The sequence below is a fragment of the Calliphora vicina genome, chromosome 3 (assembly GCF_958450345.1).
Source record: "Calliphora vicina chromosome 3, idCalVici1.1, whole genome shotgun sequence".
Taxonomy (NCBI): Eukaryota; Metazoa; Arthropoda; class Insecta; order Diptera; family Calliphoridae; genus Calliphora; species Calliphora vicina.
In genome coordinates, this window is record NC_088782.1 from 24,973,397 (window position 1) to 24,996,593 (window position 23,197).

Genomic DNA, 23,197 nt, shown 5'->3' on the forward strand with positions numbered 1-23,197 from the left:
ATTTTCTATAGAAAATCTTCAGTATAACAGTATTTTCTATACAAAATCTTCAGTATAACAGTATTTTCTATACAAAATCTTCAGTATAACAGTATTTTCTATAGAAAATCTTCAGTATAACAGTATTTTCTATACAAAATCTTCAGTATAACAGTATTTTCTATAGAAAATCTTCAGTATAACAGTATTTTCTATAGAAAATCTTCAGTATTTTCTATAGAAAATCTTCAGTATAACAGTATTTTCTATAGAAAATCTTCAGTATTTTCTATAGAAAATCTTCAGTATAACAGCATTTTCTAAAGAAAATCTTCAGTATAACAGTATTTCCTATACATAATCTTCAGTATAACAGTGTTTTCTATACAAAATCCTCAGTATAATAGTATTTTCTATACAAAATCGAGTGTATAACTGTAGTTTCTACAGAAAAACGAGTGTATAACAGCATTTTCTATAGAAAAACTAGTGTATAACAGTTTTTTCTATAGAAAATCTTCAGTATAACAGTTTTTTCTATAGAAAATCTTCAGTATAACAGTTTTTTCTATAGAAAATCTTCAGTATAACAGTTTTTTTCTATAGAAAATCTTCAGTATAACAGTTTTTTTCTATAGAAAATCTTCAGTATAACAGTATTTGTTCCAGAAAATCGAGTGTATAATAGTATTTTCTATACAAAACAGTATTTTCTATAGAAAATCGAGTTAAACACTCGTAGTTTCCATACAAAATCCTCAGTATAACAGAATTTTGTATATAAAATCCTCAGTATAACTGTATTTTCTATAGAAAATCGTACTTTCTACAGAAAAACTAGTGTATATGTGCTTTCTTTAGAAAATCTTCAGTATAACAGAATATTCTATAAAAAAAATCGTCAATATAACATTATTTTAATAGATTATTTGCAAAAAAAATTTCACTAATACAATAAGTAAGAGAGCTATATTCGGTTGTGCCGAATCTTATATACCCTTCACCAAATTATACTTCAAAATACAAATTTTAAATATTTTTAGGTAAACAAAAAATTTTTTTTTTCCAAAATTTGTTTTTTTAATTTTTTGCAAAAATTTTTTTTTTCCAATTATTTTAAATTTTATTTGTTTTTTAAATTTAATTTTTAAAAACAAAAATTTTTTTTTGTTTTTAAAAATTTTTTTTTTGCTGTCAAAAAAATGTGGGTTTAAAAATATTTTTTCCGATTATGACACATTGTAGGTCCAACGTACTATGGTCTTATATACGTCGTTGCAAAGGTCTTTGAAATATCTATCATTAGATATCCATATTGTCTATATTAATGACTTAGTAATCAAGATATAGGTAAAAAAATAGGTCAAAATCGAGACTGTCCTGGTTTTATCCTCATATCTCAGCCATTTGTAGACCGATTTTGCTGATTATAAATAGGAAACTTCTCGAAAGCATGTCTGACAGAATTATTGAACATTTGGATCACGAATATATCTGGGGTCTTCAGAAAATTGATTTCAACAGACAGGCGGACATGGCTTAATCGACTCAAGCTATCTATAAGGATCCAGAATATATATACTTTATAGGGTCGGAAAATTATATTGTGGAAATTACAAACGGAATAACAAACTTATATATACCCTTCTCACAAAGGTAAAGGATATAAAAATAAATTTTAAATTTTAGTACTCTAAGATTGAAAAAGTACAATTTGAATATTATTTTGATAACGAACCAATTTTTCATCCCTGATGAACATCCTTTGTAAATCCTTTTTATAAAACACCAAAGTACAAAGGGAGAAACAGAACATTGTTTACTTTACAATAAATATAAACAATCTCTTTTTGTATACATTTTAATGAATAATGTAAAAGTAATACAGATTAAAATAAAAAAAATGGAATTAAAATAATAAAATGTTTTATAAATACTTTGAATAGCATTGAACAAACAGCCTCTCTTGCAAATCGCTACAAATGCTAAGAGGGGGCATTTCATATCAAGGTGAATTACAAGGATTTTATGGACAAAAAAATGTATTTACTTTCTATAGTTATTCTTGGCTTAAAGGAGCAGGATGGTATTCAGTAAATTTATTTAAAATTTAATGTATAATCAAAGGAGCTGTGATTCGTATTCTGCAGAATTGTTTCTTTAAATGTTTGCACTCTTAACCATTAAGGATGGAGAGAGACATAGAAATAAGGATTTAAAAATAAATAAATCATTTTTATTTATTGCAATTTATTTAAAACTTTTGCTTTTCATTAAACACCAATTAATAATTGATATTGGCTTTTTGTTATTTAACTATTAAATTTAATTGATAATTAATTATTTCATCTCATTATATTGACAAATTCAATAATTATCACAAGCTATTTAAATATGTAATGTTCTCAATTTCAAAGACAATGTAATAGAATAAATTTCAATATGAAATGAAATAATGAATTTTAATTAATTTTATAACCATAAGTAGGTGTGTTTGTATATGATAATTATCACTGGCGTTTGTAAATGTTGGCAGACAAATGCAAACAAATATATGTATATGTATGTATTTCACATTGAATTTTCATAGAGATTTTGAGGCTCATTTAATTAAAAAATGTGGTTTCTTATGTTAACAACACATCTAAAATGAATAAATTACACAAACAGAAGAAATATTATCCCTAAATTTAATATTATTATGTTGAAATTTATGTATGTTGGATGCATTAGGATGGTATCAACAAATTTTGATAAAAAGTTGCTGGCAAAAATGTTGCCCTTTTTCTGCCCTTTGCACTTTTGAAGACCAAGAATTGGAGGCAACTTTAAAACTTTTTTTAGAGTACGTCCGGCCTGAAAAACCCGGTTTCTGTCAGACTCTACAGTTTTTTTCGGTACATATTACATTTTTGTAAAAATTAGCTTTTTAACCCATTTGTGACCAATAAATTTTTTCATATATTTTGATCCAAAACATTTTATCGGTTCAACATATTATGGTCTCCTCGTTTAGGCGCTATCGTGTTTTAATTGTTTTTAAACTTCAAACGAACAGACATTTCAGACAGAATTTTCCATATCATTTCCAATTGTATTTCAGAATTTTCTATTTGTATTTAAGAATTTTGAAATATCGCATAAGTATACTCAAAATAGTTTTACAAAAAGTTTTTCTTTCAGTTTTCCCTGCCTTTGGGTAAAATTTTCCTGATGATCTGCCCTAAGCAACCAGTGGAATAAGCATAAGAACTAGCTTATTCCCCCACAATAAATTTCAGTGAATTTATCAATAATTAAATTGGAAATTTAACACATCTAAATCGAACTAAAAAACAATTTTATTATTTTACGAAGAAATTTTTTGTTAAAATAATATTATGTTTATTCTGTGCACTTTATGACAAAATTATACCAGAACTAAAAAATTTGATATCTTTTATATGGAAATTATTGTTAAAAACATTTTTGTTATAATAAATTCTATTGAATTTACTTTCATAATAAGTTTAGCGTATACTTGTTATAATAATCACATATTAATCATACACAATGTGAAAAATAGAAATGTAACTAATACTAAGTAGAGTTTCAAATTTTTTTAATAACTTAATTAGGTTCTCAGTGGATTTAACGTACTACAATTAGGAATGACCGCTTCAAAAAAATCGAAAATATTTTTGTATTTATTTTATGTCGAAAACATTCTTATTAATAAACAAGTAAGAGAGCTGTGCCGAATCTTATATACCCACCAATTATACTCCAAAAATTTTTTTTTTTTTTAAATATTTTTATTTAAACAAAATTAAATTTTTTTTAAAATTGTTTTTAAAATATTTTTTCCAAATTGTTTTTTAATTTTTTTAAAAGACGTTTTTTTCCAATTTTTTTTTTAAATTTTTAAAAAAAAATTTTCAAAAATGAATTTATAACAAAAAAAAATTTTTGATGGAAAAAAAAATTCGGTTTAAAAAATATTTTTCCCGATTTTGACCCATTGTAGGTCCAACTTACTATATATAGCCTTATATTCATCGTTGCAATGGACTTTGAATATCTATCATTAGATATCCATATTGTCTATATTAATGACTTCGTTATACAGATATATATCAAAAATAGGCCAAAAATCGAGGTTTTCCCGGTTTTTCCTAGTATCTCAGCCATTTGTGTCCCGATTTTGTCGATTTTAAATAGCAACCGAGCCGGAATTGATGTATGAATCATGTATGTAAGTTATATGGGGGCTTCGGAAAGTTGATTTCAACACACAGACGGACAGACGGACATGGATATACCGAATTCGCTATCTATAACGATCCAGAATATATACACTTTTTGGGGTCGCAAATCAAAAATATATACCCTTGCCTTATATATACCCTTGCCACCCTTAACACATTGCACACTGGATTATATAAGGTGAATGCCTCTCATAATTGATTTTTGCAAATGATTGAAATTAACCATAAAACTAGTTCTATCGTAAAGTTAAGATGTCAAGCAATAATTATTTGCAGAAATTATAGTTATTATGTCAACAGAAGTATTTGAAAATGGCGACAGAACACACCACTTTCGACTTTAAAGATTTAATGAGTTAAAATTATACCATATTCAAAGGCGCATTTATACCCTACACCACCATAGTGGGGAGGGTATAATGCGTTTGTGCAGATGTTTGTAACGCCCAAAAATATTAGTCTAACACCCACCTTAAAGTATACCGATCGACTTAGAATTACTTTCTGAGTCCATAAAACGATGTCCGTCCGTCCGTCTGGTCGGCTGGCTGTCCACGTAAACCTTGTGCGCAGAGTACAGGTTGCAATTTTGAAGATATTTCGATGAAATTTGGTACATATTATTTTTTCGGCTCAAGGACCAAGCCTATTGAAACTGGCTGAAATCGGTACACTAGCCCCCATACAAATGTCCTCCCGAAATTGGACTTTATCGGTCATAAATGTTTAATTTATATATTTATCTCCACAAATTCCGCTCAAAATAAGTTTTATATACACAAAATTCATGTCACCAAATTTTGTTACGATCGGTCCATAATTAGCCATAGCTCCCATATAGGCCCGCTTCCGAAAATCACTTTAACGTGCATAAATCGCTGTTGGTACACACACAAAATTCAACATACTTAAATTTAATATAGACATAAATCACACGACCTAATTTCATGGTGATCGGTTCATAATTGGTCATAGCTCCCATATAAGGCCCACTTCCGAAAATCACTCAAAAATATAAATTATTGAAATTTTAAAAGAAAAATGTTTTTGCTCTTCTACTTAGTGTTGGGTATTATATGGTCGGGCTTGACCGACCATACTTCCTTAATTGTTTTAATATTTTTTAGGATTGTTATAGCTTGTTGGAAAGGGTATGTTGTCCAGATTCTATCTTTGTAATGAGTTTTACATATATTGTTAGCAGATTTGAAATTTATTCATTTAAAATGTATAATGGTTTTTGGCTTACCTACGGAATTTTGACTAAAATTTTAATTATTGGCGCCGTTTGCCGCTGATCTAGTTTTAACATAGAATTAACGTTTGACTTATTATCTAAAAGATATATGAAAATTAGCTGCCTTTTTGTGCCTATAAACAAATGGCATGCAAAAATGTTGAGCAACTCAGAAATTTAAAAAAAAATGTTTATCAATTTTTTTTTGATTTTAGTTGTATTTCATTGCTTATTTTGATATGATAGCTTATATATATAAAGTAAATTTAGTTCTTAACAAAACAGTGTTTTCATTCTTTTAATCGGATGAAAATTGTAAAAGTTATTCAACTTTTCATTAGCACCTTTGAGTAAAAAAACAACATATGAGTAAAAAACAGCATATGAGTAAAAAAACAACAAACCTAGTATAAAAAAAAAATTTTGTTGTACAATTTTTAATTTACAAAGTAAATTTTTTCGAAAAAGTTTAATAACTTTTGCAAATATAAACCGATTTTAACAAGTAAACTTTCATTTTTGTCTATATAAAATTATCGTTATCTGTGCCAAATAAAATAGGTTTTTATAGAAAAAATTAACATAACTTGTTGAATTTGAAAAATTACGAAAAAATAAAAAAATGCGAAACTGTTTATAAAACCTTACATAATTTCATGAAATATTCAGACATTTATGAAAGACTAAGTCGATGCCTCTCCATAATTTTTCAAAATTTTGAAATCGGTCTAAAAATATGTGAGTTAGAGGTACTATAGTACTATTACTTTTATATGAAAACTCAAAAAAAATCAAAAAAATTATTTTTAACCGTTCATAACTTTTTTTAATAATTCGATTTTTATGATTAATAATCCATATTTAAAGCTTAAACTCCCACCTATTCAACAAAAAAAATCTTACAAAAATCCTCATTCATTCAAAAGTTACAGATTTTTGATCCGAAAATTACAAAAATTTTCCACTGTGCATTGGCTAGAATCGAGAATAATTTGTATACCCACCATCAAAAAATGTTGTCATTCCGTTTGTAACACAACAACGTATTTAACGCAGAACCACATAAGTATGTATGTATATATTCTGGATCCTCATACGATTCTAAGAAGATGTCCGCCCGTCTGTCTGTCTGTCTGTCTGTCTGTCTGTCTGTTGAAAACACGCTAGAGCCCAAACGAAAGGTGCTAGCTGGCTGAAATTTTCCACAAATACTCTCTGTTGATAAGGTTTGTTTGGCCCAATAGCCCCAATATAAACATCCCCTTCGGAATACTGTTTGTTAATATATATTTTTGAATATTTGTTTATTACATCTATATATTAATTAACAATTTACAAATTTAATAAAAATTTCTGAGGGTCACGAGAAATAACACAATACAAATTATTTAATTAAAACTGTTATCGTTACTACTACTGACCATCTTTAAACATTGCATTCCTTAAAAAATTCCCTAAAAAAAATTTCACTAACAATGTAATTTAAAACTGTTCAATACTGTTCAATTCATTTAAAATTCCATTTATTTATTTTAACTTAAAAATAAATTGTGTATAAATATATTGTCCATAACACACTTCCGTGCCAATAGACGGGGTAATATGGCCTTTTAACAAAGCAATTAAATTATACAAATTTTTAATAAAGAACTTTTCACAATTTTTTTTTTGTTTGTTTTTCGTTTACTTCAGTGTGTGGTGGCACTGCCACAGTACATTATACATTGTATATGAATTTCAATTTATTTACCATTAAAATGAAATAAATTAAATTGTAACGAAAATAACGAAGTTCAATATCAATGTCAATGCAAACAAAAAACTGTTAAATACTTGTACACATTCTACACAACATGAAATAATTTACATGTGGGCCAGAATAATGTAGACAAATGTGAAGAAAAAAAATATGAATGTAAATGAAACTATGTACTGTTTTCTTTTTTTAAAAAATCACTTTTTACCGTATATTTTTATTCACTCTCGTTTTGTTTGAACTCGCGCTCGTTCGTTCGTTTTTATGGTGTCTCACAACCTGTGCTGATGCTTCGACAACTGTTACTAACATGAACGGGCATCATTTGCCTTGACATCATCATCATCTGGAACACACGATTCTACAAAATTCTGTTTATTTTTTGCACGAGTGTATGTGTGTGTTTTCGAGTATTAAATGCTGTTGCTTTTCCTTTTTTTTTTCGTAGGGCAAAAATCCTTAAGGGAAAATCAAACAAAAAGAAGCAGCCTCAACAACAACAACAATCACAAGAACAAGAACACATTAATATAATAACGGTGCTCTAGCAACAAGTTGTATACATTTGTTGAATGTTGCTTAATATTCTGCTGCTAGTGGTTTTGTTGTTGTTGTTGTTGCTGTAAACCTTTTGTCTGAGTGTGTATTTGACAAAACAAAATGGCGGGCAACATTCTCTGTCTCTTTAGAATGTAATCAAGGGATGTTGAGGTTTGGTATTTTTTTTTGAACAGTTGTGAATGTTTCAATGTATGGGTATGTGTGTGTGTAGGTGTTTGTTCATGTATACGTGTTGTACTTTGTCTACCACAGTTCAACAAGTTGTTAAATTAAACACAACTTTATTTCTCAGCATAATAAATTAAGATGTTGTAAGTTGGCATTTTATGAGGAGTTTTAAAAGAATAAGTTCTTTAAAATATTCAAACTTAATGGATTAAAAAAGCCATGCTTGTTTAAAACCTTATGAATGAACAAATTTTCAATAAAGTTTCCTAAACAAGCAAAAAATGTTTAATTTCTTAGGCCGGGTAACTTATCAAAATTTTAAACATAGTTAAGGCTTAGTCAATGTTTAAATATATTACATTTTCATACAAATTAAATAAATTTTATCTCTGATTAGGCCTAAACTATGTTTAAAATTGTATAAGTTACCCGGCCTTAGTCATTTATAAAGTATAAATTTAAAAGCATGACCACTCAAACTGAGAATTAGAGTTAAAAAACAAGTAAGAGAGCTATATTCGGCTGTGCCGAATCTTATTTACCCTTCACCAAATTATACAAACTAAATTTAATTTTTTTTAAAAAAAGTTTTTTCCAAATTTTTTTTAAATTTTTTTTTTTAGTTTTTAAATTATTTTTTGGAAAAAAAATTTTTTATGAAAAAAAATTCGGGTTAAAAAATATTTTTCCCGATTTTGACCCATTGTAGGTCCAACTTACTATAGCCTTATCTACATCGTTGCAATGGACTTTGAAATATCTGTCATTAGATATCCATATTGTCTATATTAATGACTTAAATAGCAAACTTCTCGAAAGCATGTCTGACAGAATTATTGAAGATTTCGATCCCGAAGATATCTGGGGTCTTCAGAAAATTGATTTCAACAGACGGACAGACAGACAGACGGACATGGCTTAATCGACTCCGCTATCTATAAGGATCCAGAATATATATACTTTACAGGGTCGGAAATGAAAAATGTAGAAATTACAAACGGAATGACAAACTTATATATACCCTTCTCACGAAGGTGAAGGGTATAATAAGATTTCGCAATGAATATAAAATTGTGTTTTAAGTTGTCCAATCTTTATTTAAAAAAAAAACAAATCCGCATGCTTCTGTCTCTCACATATTCTGTCTCTTTGCATATTTTCCAAAAAATGCTTGCAAAACAAATTTGTATGTACTTATTATTTTGAATAAATATTACTCATACGACTCTTAGTCCAATTGATGGTTTAATTAATCTCTTCAGATTTTTGCACTCAAACATGACAAGCAGTGATAATACAGATCCTTGCAGTTTGAAAAGTAATATGAAACACATAATTAAAATTTTAATTTGTGACATTGACTTTTACCACCTTTTTCTTAGTCCTCTAAAAATAAACTTTGACAAGACTAAACTGTCAACTAGTTTTATTTTGATTTTCTTGCAAAAACAATAAAGCAAGTTATTTTATTTTAGTTTTTTTTTCTTTATCCACTTGCAAACTACAGTACGAGCCGGCAAAATATATGAAGGGAATGAAGGAAAATTTGAACTCTTTTCACTTTCACACATAATAGAGCTATATTCGGCTGTGTCGAATCTTATATACCCTTCACCAAACTATACTTTAAAATAAAAATTTTAAATATTTTTAGGTAAATAAAATTTATATTTTTTTAAGTAGTTTTTTTCGAAATTTTTTTTTTTTAATTTTAAAATTTTTTTTTTTATATTTGGTGAAAAGATAAATTCGGGTTAAACAATATTTTTTGCGATTTTGACCCATTGTAGGTCCTACTTACTATGGTCTTATATACTTCGTTGCAAAGGTCTTTGAAATATCTATCATTAGATATCCATATTGTCTATTAATGACTTAGTAATCCAGATATAGGTCAAAAATATGTCAAAAATCGATGTTGTCCTGGTTTTTATTATATATCTCCGCCACTTGTGGACCGATTTTCAGAGATATTGATGTATGAATCGTATATGTAAGTTATTTGGGGGCTTCGGAAAGTTGATTTCAAGACACAGACGAACAGACTGACATGGCTATATCGACTCCGCTATCTATAACGATCCAGAATATAGTATATACTTTGTGGGGACGCAAATTTAAAATGTAGAATTGAATGACAAACTTATATACACCCTTGCCACTCATGGTGAAGGGTATAAAAATGCAAAGAGTATTTATTGTTCATCGAATTCTGTTGCACTTTGCTATTTCGTTTGTTTGATCAGAAAATTTAGTCATAATGATTAAATTTACAAAAAAAAAATATATGTTGTATAATTTTTAATGCCATTTCACAAAAACCTTGGAATACGGTGTTTTTTATGTTTTGATTTATTTGTTCTTATTATACCCTACACCACCATAGTGGGGAGGGTATAATGCGTTTGTGCAGATGTTTGTAACGCCCAAAAATATTAGTCTAACACCCACCTTAAAGTATACCGATCGACTTAGAATCACTTTCTGAGTCGATTAAACAATGTCCGTCCGTCTGGTCGGCTGGCTGGCTGTCCATGTAACCCTTGTGCGCAGAGTACAGGTCGCAATTTTAAAGATATTTCGATGAAATTTGGTACATGTTATTTTTTCGGCTCCATTATTTCACCTAGCCCCCATACAAATGTCCTCCCGAAATGGGACTTTATCGATCATAAATGTTTAATTTATATATGTATCTCCACAAATTCCGCTCCAAATAAGTTTTATATACACAGAATTCATGTCACCAAATTTTGTTACTATCGGTCCATAAGTCATAGCTCCCATATAAACCCGCTTCCGAAAATCACTTCAGCGTGCATAAATCGCTTAAAAATGTTGGTATACTCAAAAAATCAACATAGTGTACTTTCATGTAGACATAAATCACATGACCTAATTTCATGGTGATCGCTCCATAATTGGACATAGCCCCCATATAAGGCCCACTTCCGAAAATTACTCAAAAATATAAATTATTGAAATTTTAAAAGAAAAATGTTTTTGCTCTTTTACTTAGTGTAGGGTATTAATGGTCGGGCTTGACAGACCATACTTTCTTACTTGTTTTTTATAATAAACTAACCTTGATTAAAATAAAAATGCAATTGTTTTGATTTTAAACATATACACATAAAACCGTTGCTGAAAGAGTTAAATCATCGTTTATTGTTAGTGTTTGGTTTAACCTTCGCTTTACCAAAGGTTTTTTATGTTCATGGTTTACCAATACCCATCCGGGTGACACTACACTTCTATAAATATATGCGAAGAACGAAATTTTAAAAAATTGAAAAAACCTTATAAAAAGTTTAAAATGTTTCTATTAAATTCTATAGAACTCTGAAATTTGTTCAGTGAGTAGAAATTTCATTTAAACCGAAACAAAATTAAAAAAAATATTAAACCAATAAAAACGATGTGGTCACCCGTGTGGGTATTGGTAAAGCGAAGGTTAAACTTTGATATATTTACAAATAAAGCTTGAGTTTCTGCAATTCTCAATTGCTCTATAGTTTTAGGTAATGTAGCTTACCTAAAGCTGTCAAATTTTGTACCATCAAATCGTTAAATGCGTGAAGTTTTGCTTTGCTTCTTTAATTTGAAAAAAAATTTCCTGCAGAAGCACACCGATTGTCCATCAAAGCTTGGGGTGAATGTGTTCCATTGGTTTGAACCGGGTAGCCAAAAACGTTCGAATAACAAGAATTGGAGGCATTACTCCATGAAGATTGTTGTAAAACTCAACGAGAGCTTGCAAAATCATTGGGAGCTACTCAAGCAACAATTTCAAAAAGTTTGCAAATAGCAGGATTCATCAAAATGCAGGGGAATTGGGTACCATACGAATTGAAGCCGAGAGACCTTAGAAATACACTCTAGTGTATAGTCCTTTTAAAGATGTTACAACTCTTTTAATTCTCCAGCAATTATTTAAACGTACTTTGCTTAAACAGTTTTTGTGTTTTGCTTTGCTTTTGACATGACATTTTTTTTTCTAAATTTGTAATAGAATGTATGTGCATGTGTAATACGCAGACTTCTGCATGTTTGGATATTATTGTAGTAACTACATGTAAGAATAATCTAAAATAAAAGTTTATTCAAATACACATACATATATAAACTAAATACAATCTTATTTAATTAAACAACTTACTTCCTTCCTTTACTCAGGGCTCTTAACAGTTTGTTCGAACATCCTGTTTTAGTTTTAGTTTTAGCATAATCTGTAGTACATTAACATACATATTTCCTATTTAACTAGATTACGTTTATATTGATATTAATATAATTGCAGACGTAATAGTGGTATAGAGTTTGTAACTACAACTTCCAGCAATGTTTGTTAATGTCGTTTGGGCGTACAAAATATATGTATTTAGGAATTTATTAGAATATCACATCCTCGTGCAATATCATTTAATGTCATAAGATTAAAGTAGGAAATGCGGAGGAGAATGTGAATTGTGCTTAAAGTAATTGCATTTATCTTGGGTATATTTAAGTTAGGAAAACAAATTGTATGTTTGATTTAAATTTGAAACAAGTTATATGAAATTAAATACACATACATATCAAAATACCAATATTTCACATTTCGTATTTCTACATCAATAAATTTTCCCCTAAAATTCTCAATTCATAATTTGAATTAATATTACTCATACCCCCATAGTCTGGTTATAATTTTGAATTAATATTACTCATACTCTCCATAGTCCTCTTCTAAGTTTATACCCAACACCAGCAAGTGATGTTTATAATGCCGAAAACTATTTAATTTACACTAAAAGACCCACCTTCAGATAGACTCAGAATCTCATTATGAGTCTATTTACAATGTCCGTCCATCCGTTAGCCCGTCTGGCTGGCTGTATCTCCATGTAAACTTCGGTCCATAATTGGTCATAACTCCCATACAAGTCCCACTTCCGTTTTTTGCTTATTTACTCAGTATAGGGTATATAATTTCTTACTTGCTTTACTCTACAATTTTTATACCCTTCACCATCGTGAGAAGGGTATATATAAGTTTGTCATTCCTTTTGTAATTTCCACAATATAATTTTCCGACCCTATAAAGTATATATATTCTGGATCCTTATAGATAGCGGATTCGATTAAGCCATGTCCGTCTGTTGAAATCAACTGTCCGAAGCCCCCAAATAACTTACATACATACACGATACATACATCAATATATCCGGCTCGGTTGCTTTTTAAAATCGAGAAAATCGGTCCGCAATTGGCTGAATTATAAGGAAAAAACCGGGACAACCTCGATTTTTGACCTATATCAGGATTGCTAAGTCATTAATATAGACAATATGGATATCTAATGATAGATATTTCAAAGACCTTTGCAATGACGTATATAAAACCGGATTTTTTAACCCGAATTTTTTTTTCACCAAAAGTTTTTTTTTGCTAAATATTAAAAAAAATTTAAAATTTAAAAAAAAAAAAAAAAAAATTACAAAACATTAAAAACAAGTAAGATTGCTATATTCGGCTGTGCCGAATCTTATATACCCTTCACCAAATTATACTTCAAAATTATAAATATTTTTAGGTAAACAAAATTTAATTTTTTTTCCAGTTGTTTTTTTAATTTTTTGGAAAAAAAATTTTGTCGATTGTTATTTTAAATTTTAATTTTTTTTTTTTTAAATTTCAAATTTTTTTTTTAAATTTTAAATTTTTTTTTTGTGAAAAAAAATTCAGGTTAAATTTTTTTTTCCGATTATGACCCATTGTAGGACCAACTTACTATGGTCTTATATACGTCGTTGCAAATATCTATCATTAGATATCCATATTGTCTATATTAATGTCTTAGTAATCCAGATATAGGTCAAAAATAGGTCAAAAATCGAGGTTGTCTTGGTTTTTTCCTCATATCTCAGCCATTTGTGGACCGATTTTGCTGATTTTAAATAGCAAAATTCTCGAAAGCATGTCTGACAGAATTATTGAAGATTTGGATCCCGAAGATATTTCAACAGACAGACGGACATGGCTTAATGGACTCCGCTATCTATAAGGATCCAGAATATATATACTTTATAGGGTCGGAAATGAAAAATGTAGAAATTACAAACGGAATGACAAACTATATACCCTTCTCACGAAAATAAATTTTGTCTACCTAAAAATATTTAAAATTTGTATTTTCGAGTATAATTTGGTGAAGGGAACAACGTATATAAGACCGGAAAAAAATATTTTTTAACCCGAATTTTTTTTTACCAAAAGTTTTTTTTTGCTAAATATTAAAAAAAAAATTGAAAAAAACAAAAAAAAAATTTTTAAAATTAAAAAAAATAAATTAAAATTTAAAAAAAAAAATAAAAAATTTCCAAAAAATTTAAAAAAAAAATAAATTTTGTTTACCTAAAAATATTTAAAATTTTTATTTTCGAGTATAATTTGGTGAAGGGTATATAAAATACGGCACAGCCGAATGTAGCTCTCTTAATTGTTTTTTTTTTATAAAATTAAACACAACAACTAATTTTCCATTTCAAATTGTGTTGCAAAACCTTAACGTAACCTATGAAAATGTCAATAAAATCATTATGGTAAACGTTTGATAATTACCACTCAGTCAGTCCCCTCAGACTAATTTCATACTTTATAGCAGCAGCCAGTTAAGCGTAAATTGTACATTCCTTTTTAATTTATCATCATCATTATATAAATAAATGCACAGATATAATTTTAAATACGTCTAGGTTATAAAGCAAACCCTGGCACATTTAATCTGTAAGGTACAATTTCCATTAAATTTTCTCTTTTTTATATGTAAATAGAAACATAAATAATTTCAGTAGATCCTTTTTTTGCTTACAAAAAACAACAAAACTAAAATCCCTTTAAGCAAAGACCAATTTATAATTACTTTCGTTTTCCAACAGAAATAATAACAATTTGCCAAGTAAAAATAAGATAACACCTACAAATGTTTCATACAAAAAAAAAGTAAATAAATACACTGAATTTTAAATACTAGCAACCGCCTAATACGAGTAAAGTACAGCTGTTAACTGCTGCTGATAATAATAAAAATGTATAGTGATGTTTAAAAACCCAAAAAACAGTGTAAGAGTGTCCTAGAAACAACAAATTTAGAAACAGTTTTAAGAGATTTTGGGACATTTTTAAAATAAATTATTTCCTTAATGAGGACAGATTTTATAGAAACCAAAATTTTTATTCTGACTTAAGTTTAATAAAATGGTTTTAAATATCATGACGCAGATCTAAAGAAATGTATGTTAAATTTTGGAATATTTGGGATTCCTAAAGCCTTTGGATAAAGTTTTCCCGAAGATCTGGCCCAAGCAACCAGTGGAATGCGCATAGAAACTAGTTTATCCACCAACAATAAATTTAAAGTAAATTTATCAATAATTAAATTGGGAATACATTGGGAGTATGATTTGCAGTCTTAGGTGTATCTTTCGAACGCAATTTTTGTTTTTAATAACACAGTGCAACACGAAAAAATTCCAAATAAATTTAGAAATACATTTTTTTAAAGCTTCCTAAAAGTATGCTTTAGTTTATAATAATTTAATAGTTTATGGTCGTTTAGTTTTTTCTTACTAACTTATATTGCCCTACCTATCATTCCTAGGAAGTTAATATGTTCTAGAAAGCTGTTTATTGAGATCTCAGGTACATTTTTGTAGTTGATTGTGTCCATGAATTTTGAACGGTTTGCTACCTATGGACCTGAACAGGGGGAAAAAGGTAAAAAAAAAGGTTTTTAAAAGTTTTTTTGTGATTTTGATCTTGAAGATAAAGTTTTTTGATTTTATATGTTCACAATTTTTGTTCTTTATGACAAGGGCTACAACTTTGCCTCAGAGAGTAAATCAAAATTCCTTACTGTTTGCAAAATATGAGTTTGAGAAAATTATCACTTTTTTGCAAAAATTACACTAGGCCGCAAATCTTTGGGGGCCCATAAAAAAGTGCATGACCTTGGGCAAAACTGGGATGGTTATATTTCCATGACTCAAAAACTTACACACAGTAACTTATACGTCATTCTGAACATTATAGTGTGAACAACAAAGTTTTTCTGCTTCGAAAATGTGGAATTTTATGCCAACAAAGCGTCATATGCGGGAAGTTTTTCTTTACTTCTTAATTTGGGAAAAAGTGCCGCTGAAGCACACGGTTTCAATGTGCGAGAGATGGTTTATGCGGTTCAGAAGTGGTGATTTTGACACGGAATACAAAGATCGCCCAGGCCAGCTTAAAACGTTTGAAGACCAATAATTGGAGGCATTACTCCATGAAGATTGTTGTCAAACTCAACAAGAGCTTGCAAAATCATTGGGAGTTACTCAATCAGCAAATTTAGAAACGTTTGCACGCAGCAGGATTCATCCAAATGCAGGAATGGGTACCATACCAATTGTAACTGAGACCTTGAAAGAAGTTTTTGTATGTCTGAAATGCTGCTTGAACGCTATAAAAGAAAATAATTTTTGCTCGAAATCATTAATTGCGATATAAATGGATCCATTACATTAACCTGAAGCGTAAGATATCGTACGTGAAGCCCGGCCAACCAGCCGAATCGACACCAAAGCCAAATATCCATGGCGCTAAGGTAATTCTCTATATTTAGTGAGACCAAATGGGTCCTATCTATTATGAGCCGCTTAAATCTGGCCAGACTATCACAGGGAACCTGTTCTAAATGTCAATGATATGATAGAATATAAGGCCAGTCATGAAACCGTAATATTCATTCATGACAACGCTCGGCCACATGTTGCAATACCTGTTAATTTTGTCTGTCAAATTCTACTATGTAGTTTTCCCTTTTTCGGATTTATGGTTACATTTTCATCGCAACTTGATCAAATATTGTATACAAGTTTATTTGGTTTTGGTTTGTAGGATAATAAAGTCAGTTCATTATCGTAACAAAACATGGATGAACAATAGAACATTTCCTTTGGATTTTCTCTCTTCATAAAAGTGTCAACAATAGTTAATTTATAGGGTACTAGTAGCAGTGTTTTGGCAAGGGGAACTGATGTGAACCAGTTTCCCATTTCAACATTGCGATTCGTTCCATGAACAGTTTTCGGCAGCACTTTTACTCTATCTCCCAGAGAAATTACTGTTGGATTAGAGTCCAAAAAGTCACACTAAAGTTACTCTTCGTCGTTCCGACGAGTACACACCTGTCATATTCAACTTCAAAAAAATTAGTATTCAGCGTACGTCCGCTCATTTAGAGTTTTCGCCATTAACTAACGCTGTTAACAAAAAGAGAGTAATTTGAACATGCATACAAAAGTTATATGATAAATAGTAAATGAGCTTCGTCGATTCGACGAACAGTAACCATCCAGAGTTAAAATGAAGTGCTTGGGAAGTTTTGGCTCACCCGCCTTACAGACCTTGCCCTTTCCGACTACTATTTGTTTCGATCGAAGCAGAACGCTCTCTCTGGGATACGCTTCACTTCTGAAGGTCATAACTAGGGGGCGGATTTATATGCAAATGCATGTTTTTTCTCGAACGTCCAAATACAATGTAGACTAATTATCTATCCGAATCACACATTTTGCTGCAAAATGGCATCGATTTGTTAGTGCATATTTTTGCATATTTTATGGATAATGCATATTTTGTTATATGTTACTTCAAAATGCATATTTATATGCATATTATGCCAATTTTTAATAAAAATATAATTTTTTATCGTTAATGGGCAATACATTGTTTCGACAAAAATTTGTTTGTCGAATTTGTTATAGAAATTGCAGTAAATTTTATCGACTAACTTCTTTCGACATCGAGAAACTGGCATTAAGTTCTTCATTTCTCTATCAGTAATTGAAAATTATCATTTCAAAACATTTTTCTTCAAAAAAGTTTAGTTTCTTTAAGTATCAAAAATTCATTAAATGTGTCAAAAACATTCATATTTGTTTTCATTGCACATTCGATTTATAAGAGATTTCGTTATCGAAAGATTTTGTAACTTCACCTACACAGTAACCGCTCCTGACAGTCATTTCCAAGCAGTTCTACGAGACTGTCGTAAACTAGTGATAACTTAGAGACAAATACACTACACAATTAACGTTTAAAGTCCCTACACTATAGATTACATAGAGACACTTAAGTGACAATTGTCTTTATGCTAGATTACATGGGATGTATAAATTAACCAATTGACGAGATAAATATTAAGGTTGGATGCTACTTTACAGCACGATCAAAATATTGATGATTTTAAAGGGAAAGTCACAATATAGAAGCTCTTGGCTTTAAACATGTATTTATACCAAGATATTACAATTAATATAAATATCCATCGTTTTTTAGAAGAAAAGTTATGCTAAAAATAGTTTTAGAACTTTAATTGTTTAATTCCTAGTATAATTTAAAGAGTTCTAACTGCTGGCAACAGTGTTGTGTATTTTTAAGACATTTCGAAATCCATACTTAATTATTTTATGTTTCTGCACAAAAATATAAGTGCATATTTTTTAAATTTTTAGGTCATATTTTGATTTTTTTGAAGCATTTTATAGGCGCATATTTTCCAATAATAAATGCATGAAAATCCGCCCCCTAGTCATAACTAACTACACCGAAAAATAATTCCTTTAATTCTGTATGGTTTCAAAAATATGGTGCAACTGCACACATAGCTCAGCCGGTTATGGCCGAATTTCGCAGAAAATTAACAACTTTTTGCTGCATCAACGAGCAGGGCGAGCATTTAAATTCAATTATTTTTTTTAGATTAACTAAACTATTTTTAATTTTAACCAATGGGTTTTCAAATGAAAAAGGATTAATTAAATTCCATGCATTACAAACAAAGTTATTCCAGTTTTTTAATGTAGCAAAACATATTATTTTTAAATTAATATTAAATATTAAATATTCGTACAAATCGCCAGTTGGTGTTTTCCTCATTGGAACACCCTAATAGATATATTGTAAGCAAGACATACATACTTCAACACCCAGGTAGTGAAGGTTGTTGTTTATTTATTTATTTCAAACAACAATAAAAGTAAAACAAACAACAGTAACTGCAACAACTACAACAACATCAATGGTTTATCCTTGTGCGTTTGTGGGTGTCGGTATATTTGAGTTTGTGTTTGGCTGAGTGTGAATTTGTTTGTAAACTTGTTGTTTGCATATTGAGCTCTTTGCAAGGATAAACAAGTTACGGTTTTTTTTATTTATCTACACACAAACACACAATTACTCCCACCCAACCAAACTTGAGCAAATTTGAGTTAAAACTTTATTATCTCTTTCCTTATTTTCTGCCTCATCGTCAAAATCATCAGCATTGTAATAAATAAAAGAGATGCCGACAATGACAACGTTAATATTGTCTTCGTTTTATTATTATTATTATTGTTGTTATTGCTGCCGATTTGTCTGTCAAGTGTGTTGAGTATTTTGAGTGATGGCAAATAACAAGTGGAGAAAAGAAAAGCAAACTTTTAATATTTAATATTTATACGTATGCTTTTTCACAAATCTCTTCAAATTTGAAATAATAGAAAAGGAAAATAAATATTTATTGCTTTTATCATTTAGACTACTAGACAATTCAATGAGTTTTCTTTACATTTTGCTGCCATAGTGATTTGTTTTTTAAAAAAAACTAGGTTATGTTAAAAACTTTGCTTGAAATATAATTAATGATTTAAGGTCTTAAAATTAGACCTAAACAAATTGTTTTATATTATTTAAGGCATTTACAGAGGACAATGATGTGTATTAATAATTGTCAAAATTTTATCTATCATAATTATCGTCTAAACAAAAAAATGTATTACATTTTCAAAAAAAATAGGCCGTACTTAAAAATGCAGGATTTACAACAGATGGCGTATCTGCTGAACGCAGTTCTTGTTTTTAATAACTTATATGTCATTTTGAAGGATACATATCTGTCAATTTTTCTCTCTTAGCTATTGAACATTATAGTGTAAACAACTGAGTTGATTTTGCTTCGAAAATTTCGAATTTTGTACCAACAAACCATCAAATGCGGGAAGTTTTAAATTTACAAAAAGTGCCGCTGAAGCACACAGATTACTCACCGAAGCTTATGGTGAATGTGTTTCATCAGTTTCAACGTGGAAGAGATTGTTTGTGCTGTTCAGAAATGGTGATTTTGACACCAACGATAAGAAATTTTTGAAGACCAAGAATTGGAGGCATTACTCCATGAGGATTCTTGTAAAACTAAACAAGAGCTTGAAAATCATTGGGAGCTACTCAGGCAGCACTTTCAAAATTGCTTATCATATGAATTGAAGCCGAGCGACCTTGAAAGATGATTTTGCATGTCCGAAATTATGTTTGAACGCTAAAAACAAAAATAGTTTTTGCACTGAATCATTACTTGCAATAAAAAATAGTTCCATTACGATAACCCGAAGCGTAAGAGATCATTTGTTTAGCCCCGCCAACCAGCCGAATTAACACCAAAGCCAAATATTCATTCAAATATTCACCAAAAAGATCCTATCTATTATGAACTACTGAAATCTGGCCAGACCATCACAGGAATCCTGTAGCGAACGAAACTGATTCGTTTGAAGTGAGCATTTTTCAAAAAACGCCAGACATGAAACGGTAATATTCCATTAAGACAACGTTCTGCCACATGATGCAATATCTGTTAGGAACTATTTAGAAAGAAGTGATTGGGATGGTTTGCCTCACCTGCCCTATAGTCCAGATCTTGCCCCAATCGACTACTATGCAGATCGCTCTCTGAAATACGCTTCACTTCAGAACACAGTATCCGATATTGGCTTGATTTATTCTTGACCTCAAAAGATAAGAAAAATTTAAATAAAAAATAGACTATTCAAAAATGTATAAAAGTTGATAAGTCTACCTTTTGTTTTAACTATAGAACCCCAGTATTTATATTTATATAATCTATATACATAAAAATGAAATGGTCCATGTATGTAATGTCATCACGCGAGAACGGCTGGAGCGATTTGGCTGATTTTTTTATTCGATTCGAAATTTGCAGAAGATGATTTGTAAAGAAAAAAAAAAATCAAAAATTCCGGGAAAAATTCGGAAATATTTTTTTTGGGTCCAGTCAACTGTAATAAAAAAGCCTTCTAAAGTATGCAGTACAAATTTAGATATTTTATTTGCAAATAAATGAGAACCGGCAGGTGTATGTGGGTTGGAGAAACTTGAAGAACTAACATTAGTAAATGCCATCGGGCGAAGCCGGGGCGATCAACTAGTTTATAATAAATAAAACCTGTGTAAATAAACCCCAAGTTAAGCTATTTAGTAATTATATACAATTTATTACAGTTTAAAGATGTTTACAATATAAATAAGTATAAGTAATTTTATTTTCATCCTAAAATATTTATAATACAAATTGCCAAATTTATAAAATGTTTAAGGATTATCCGTCTGCACAAACACCTACAAAAAAAGAACAATTGTCTTCGTTCTCAACTATCTAACTAACCCAGCAACATTTTGTGTAATTGCACGAACTTAAATTTGATTTATTAATTTTAAATTTATTTAGATTACCAGTCACTCACTGACTTTTTTTTTATTGAAATGGCTAAATTTTAGCCGGAAAAAACAGCAGGTTGTCAATTAGTCATACTGAGATTTGTTATGGAAATTTCATTAGTGGGAAAACTATAGAAAAGGTATTAGAGACAAGCTGCAGAAAAACATTATTTAAACATATATTGAGTGTATTTCTTTAAAATGCTATTTTTCAAATGTTTAGTATTTATTTTAAAATATTTGTACAACAGAAATTTATTCAAAGTATTGGCAATTGTTGGCTATGACCTTTTCCCACATATTTCCCATATATTTGGCTTTGATGTCGATTGGCTGGTCATACACCCAATATAACCCTGTAAATATGTCATAAATCTAGGAAAGGAGACACTAAGCATACACATATTTGACGAAACCACTTAATAAAACATATTTTAGTTCTTTGATTTATTCTAAAAACGTATATTACTTAGGAGAAATCAACTCAGATATGTAGTATTATGACATATTTAACCAGGTGGCAGCGTAACGCCATCTGACTATTTTTTGCTCTACTTATGTTTACCTTCTGAAATTTCAAAAACTTGTTTACAAAAATTTTTAAATTTTTTTTGGAGTAAAAATATTATTTTATATTTAAAAAAGTATGTTTTTGTCACCGATTTATGTGCGTAAAATATTTGAAAGTGCTGAAAACAAATATTTCATTTTAAAAAGTGTGTTTTTGTGAAATTTTTTTTGACAGTTTAGAAGGTAAAAATTACTATTGTTCTTGTACGCACATAAATCGGTGACAAAAACATACTTTTTTAAATATAAAATAATATTTTTACTCCTAAACAAAATTTAAAAATTCTTGTATTGTTGTAATTGTTGTAGTTACGCTGCCACCTTGTTAGTACATCTTGTGTAGTATTATTTTATGTAATGCGGTTTACATTGGTCCACATTTTATTGAAAACTATGTCGTCCAGGATATCATCATCAACGACTAGCACTATAGGTCGATGATTGCAAACTTCTTTTGACCAGACTTAGACAATATGGACACCAACGATGTGTGGTTTCAACAGGACGGTGCTACATGCTACACTGCACATTATGCACGAGTGATTTGAGGGCATGGTCATCTCACGTGGAGTTGATTTTTTCGTTGCAAAAATTTTGAACCAAATCAGATAATCAAGAAATGTAAAAGCTATATGAATGAGCGTTTGGAAATGGTTCTATATCTTTTAGGTGCCTACTTATGGGTTAGCAAAGTTGAAATTTGTGAGAAAATCAATTTTATGGGATGTAAAATAAAATACTTTTTAATATTTTTGATTTTTTATATATCTTTTAAAGGTTTTTATGATTTAAAATTATTCCAGAAAAGATTTAAAAAAAATGTTTTATTTTTTTATTTATTTTAATTTTTTTTTAAATATTCTGGAAAAGATTTGAAAAAAAATAATTTATTTTTAATTTTTTTTATAAAATATTTCTCATAATTCGTAAATGAAGGTTTCAGGGTAATATGTCATAAATTGCCCAAAAATGCACGCAACACATTTTTGGATCCATGTCTTTTTCAAAATTTTACCTCTAGAAAAAAATGGGACAAGGAAGTGCAGGTGTACATTTTTGCATTAAGAAAAGGAATAATCAAAAGGAATATGTTGAAAA

General features: G+C 29.4%; 1 protein-coding gene across 1 annotated transcript in view; it reads right to left on the reverse strand.

Annotated features, from left to right (window-relative positions):
• The window catches only part of Rab26 (RAS oncogene family member Rab26), a 128,292-nt gene that overhangs the window by 81,202 nt on the left and 23,893 nt on the right, over positions 1-23,197 (reverse strand). The window lies entirely within an intron of this gene.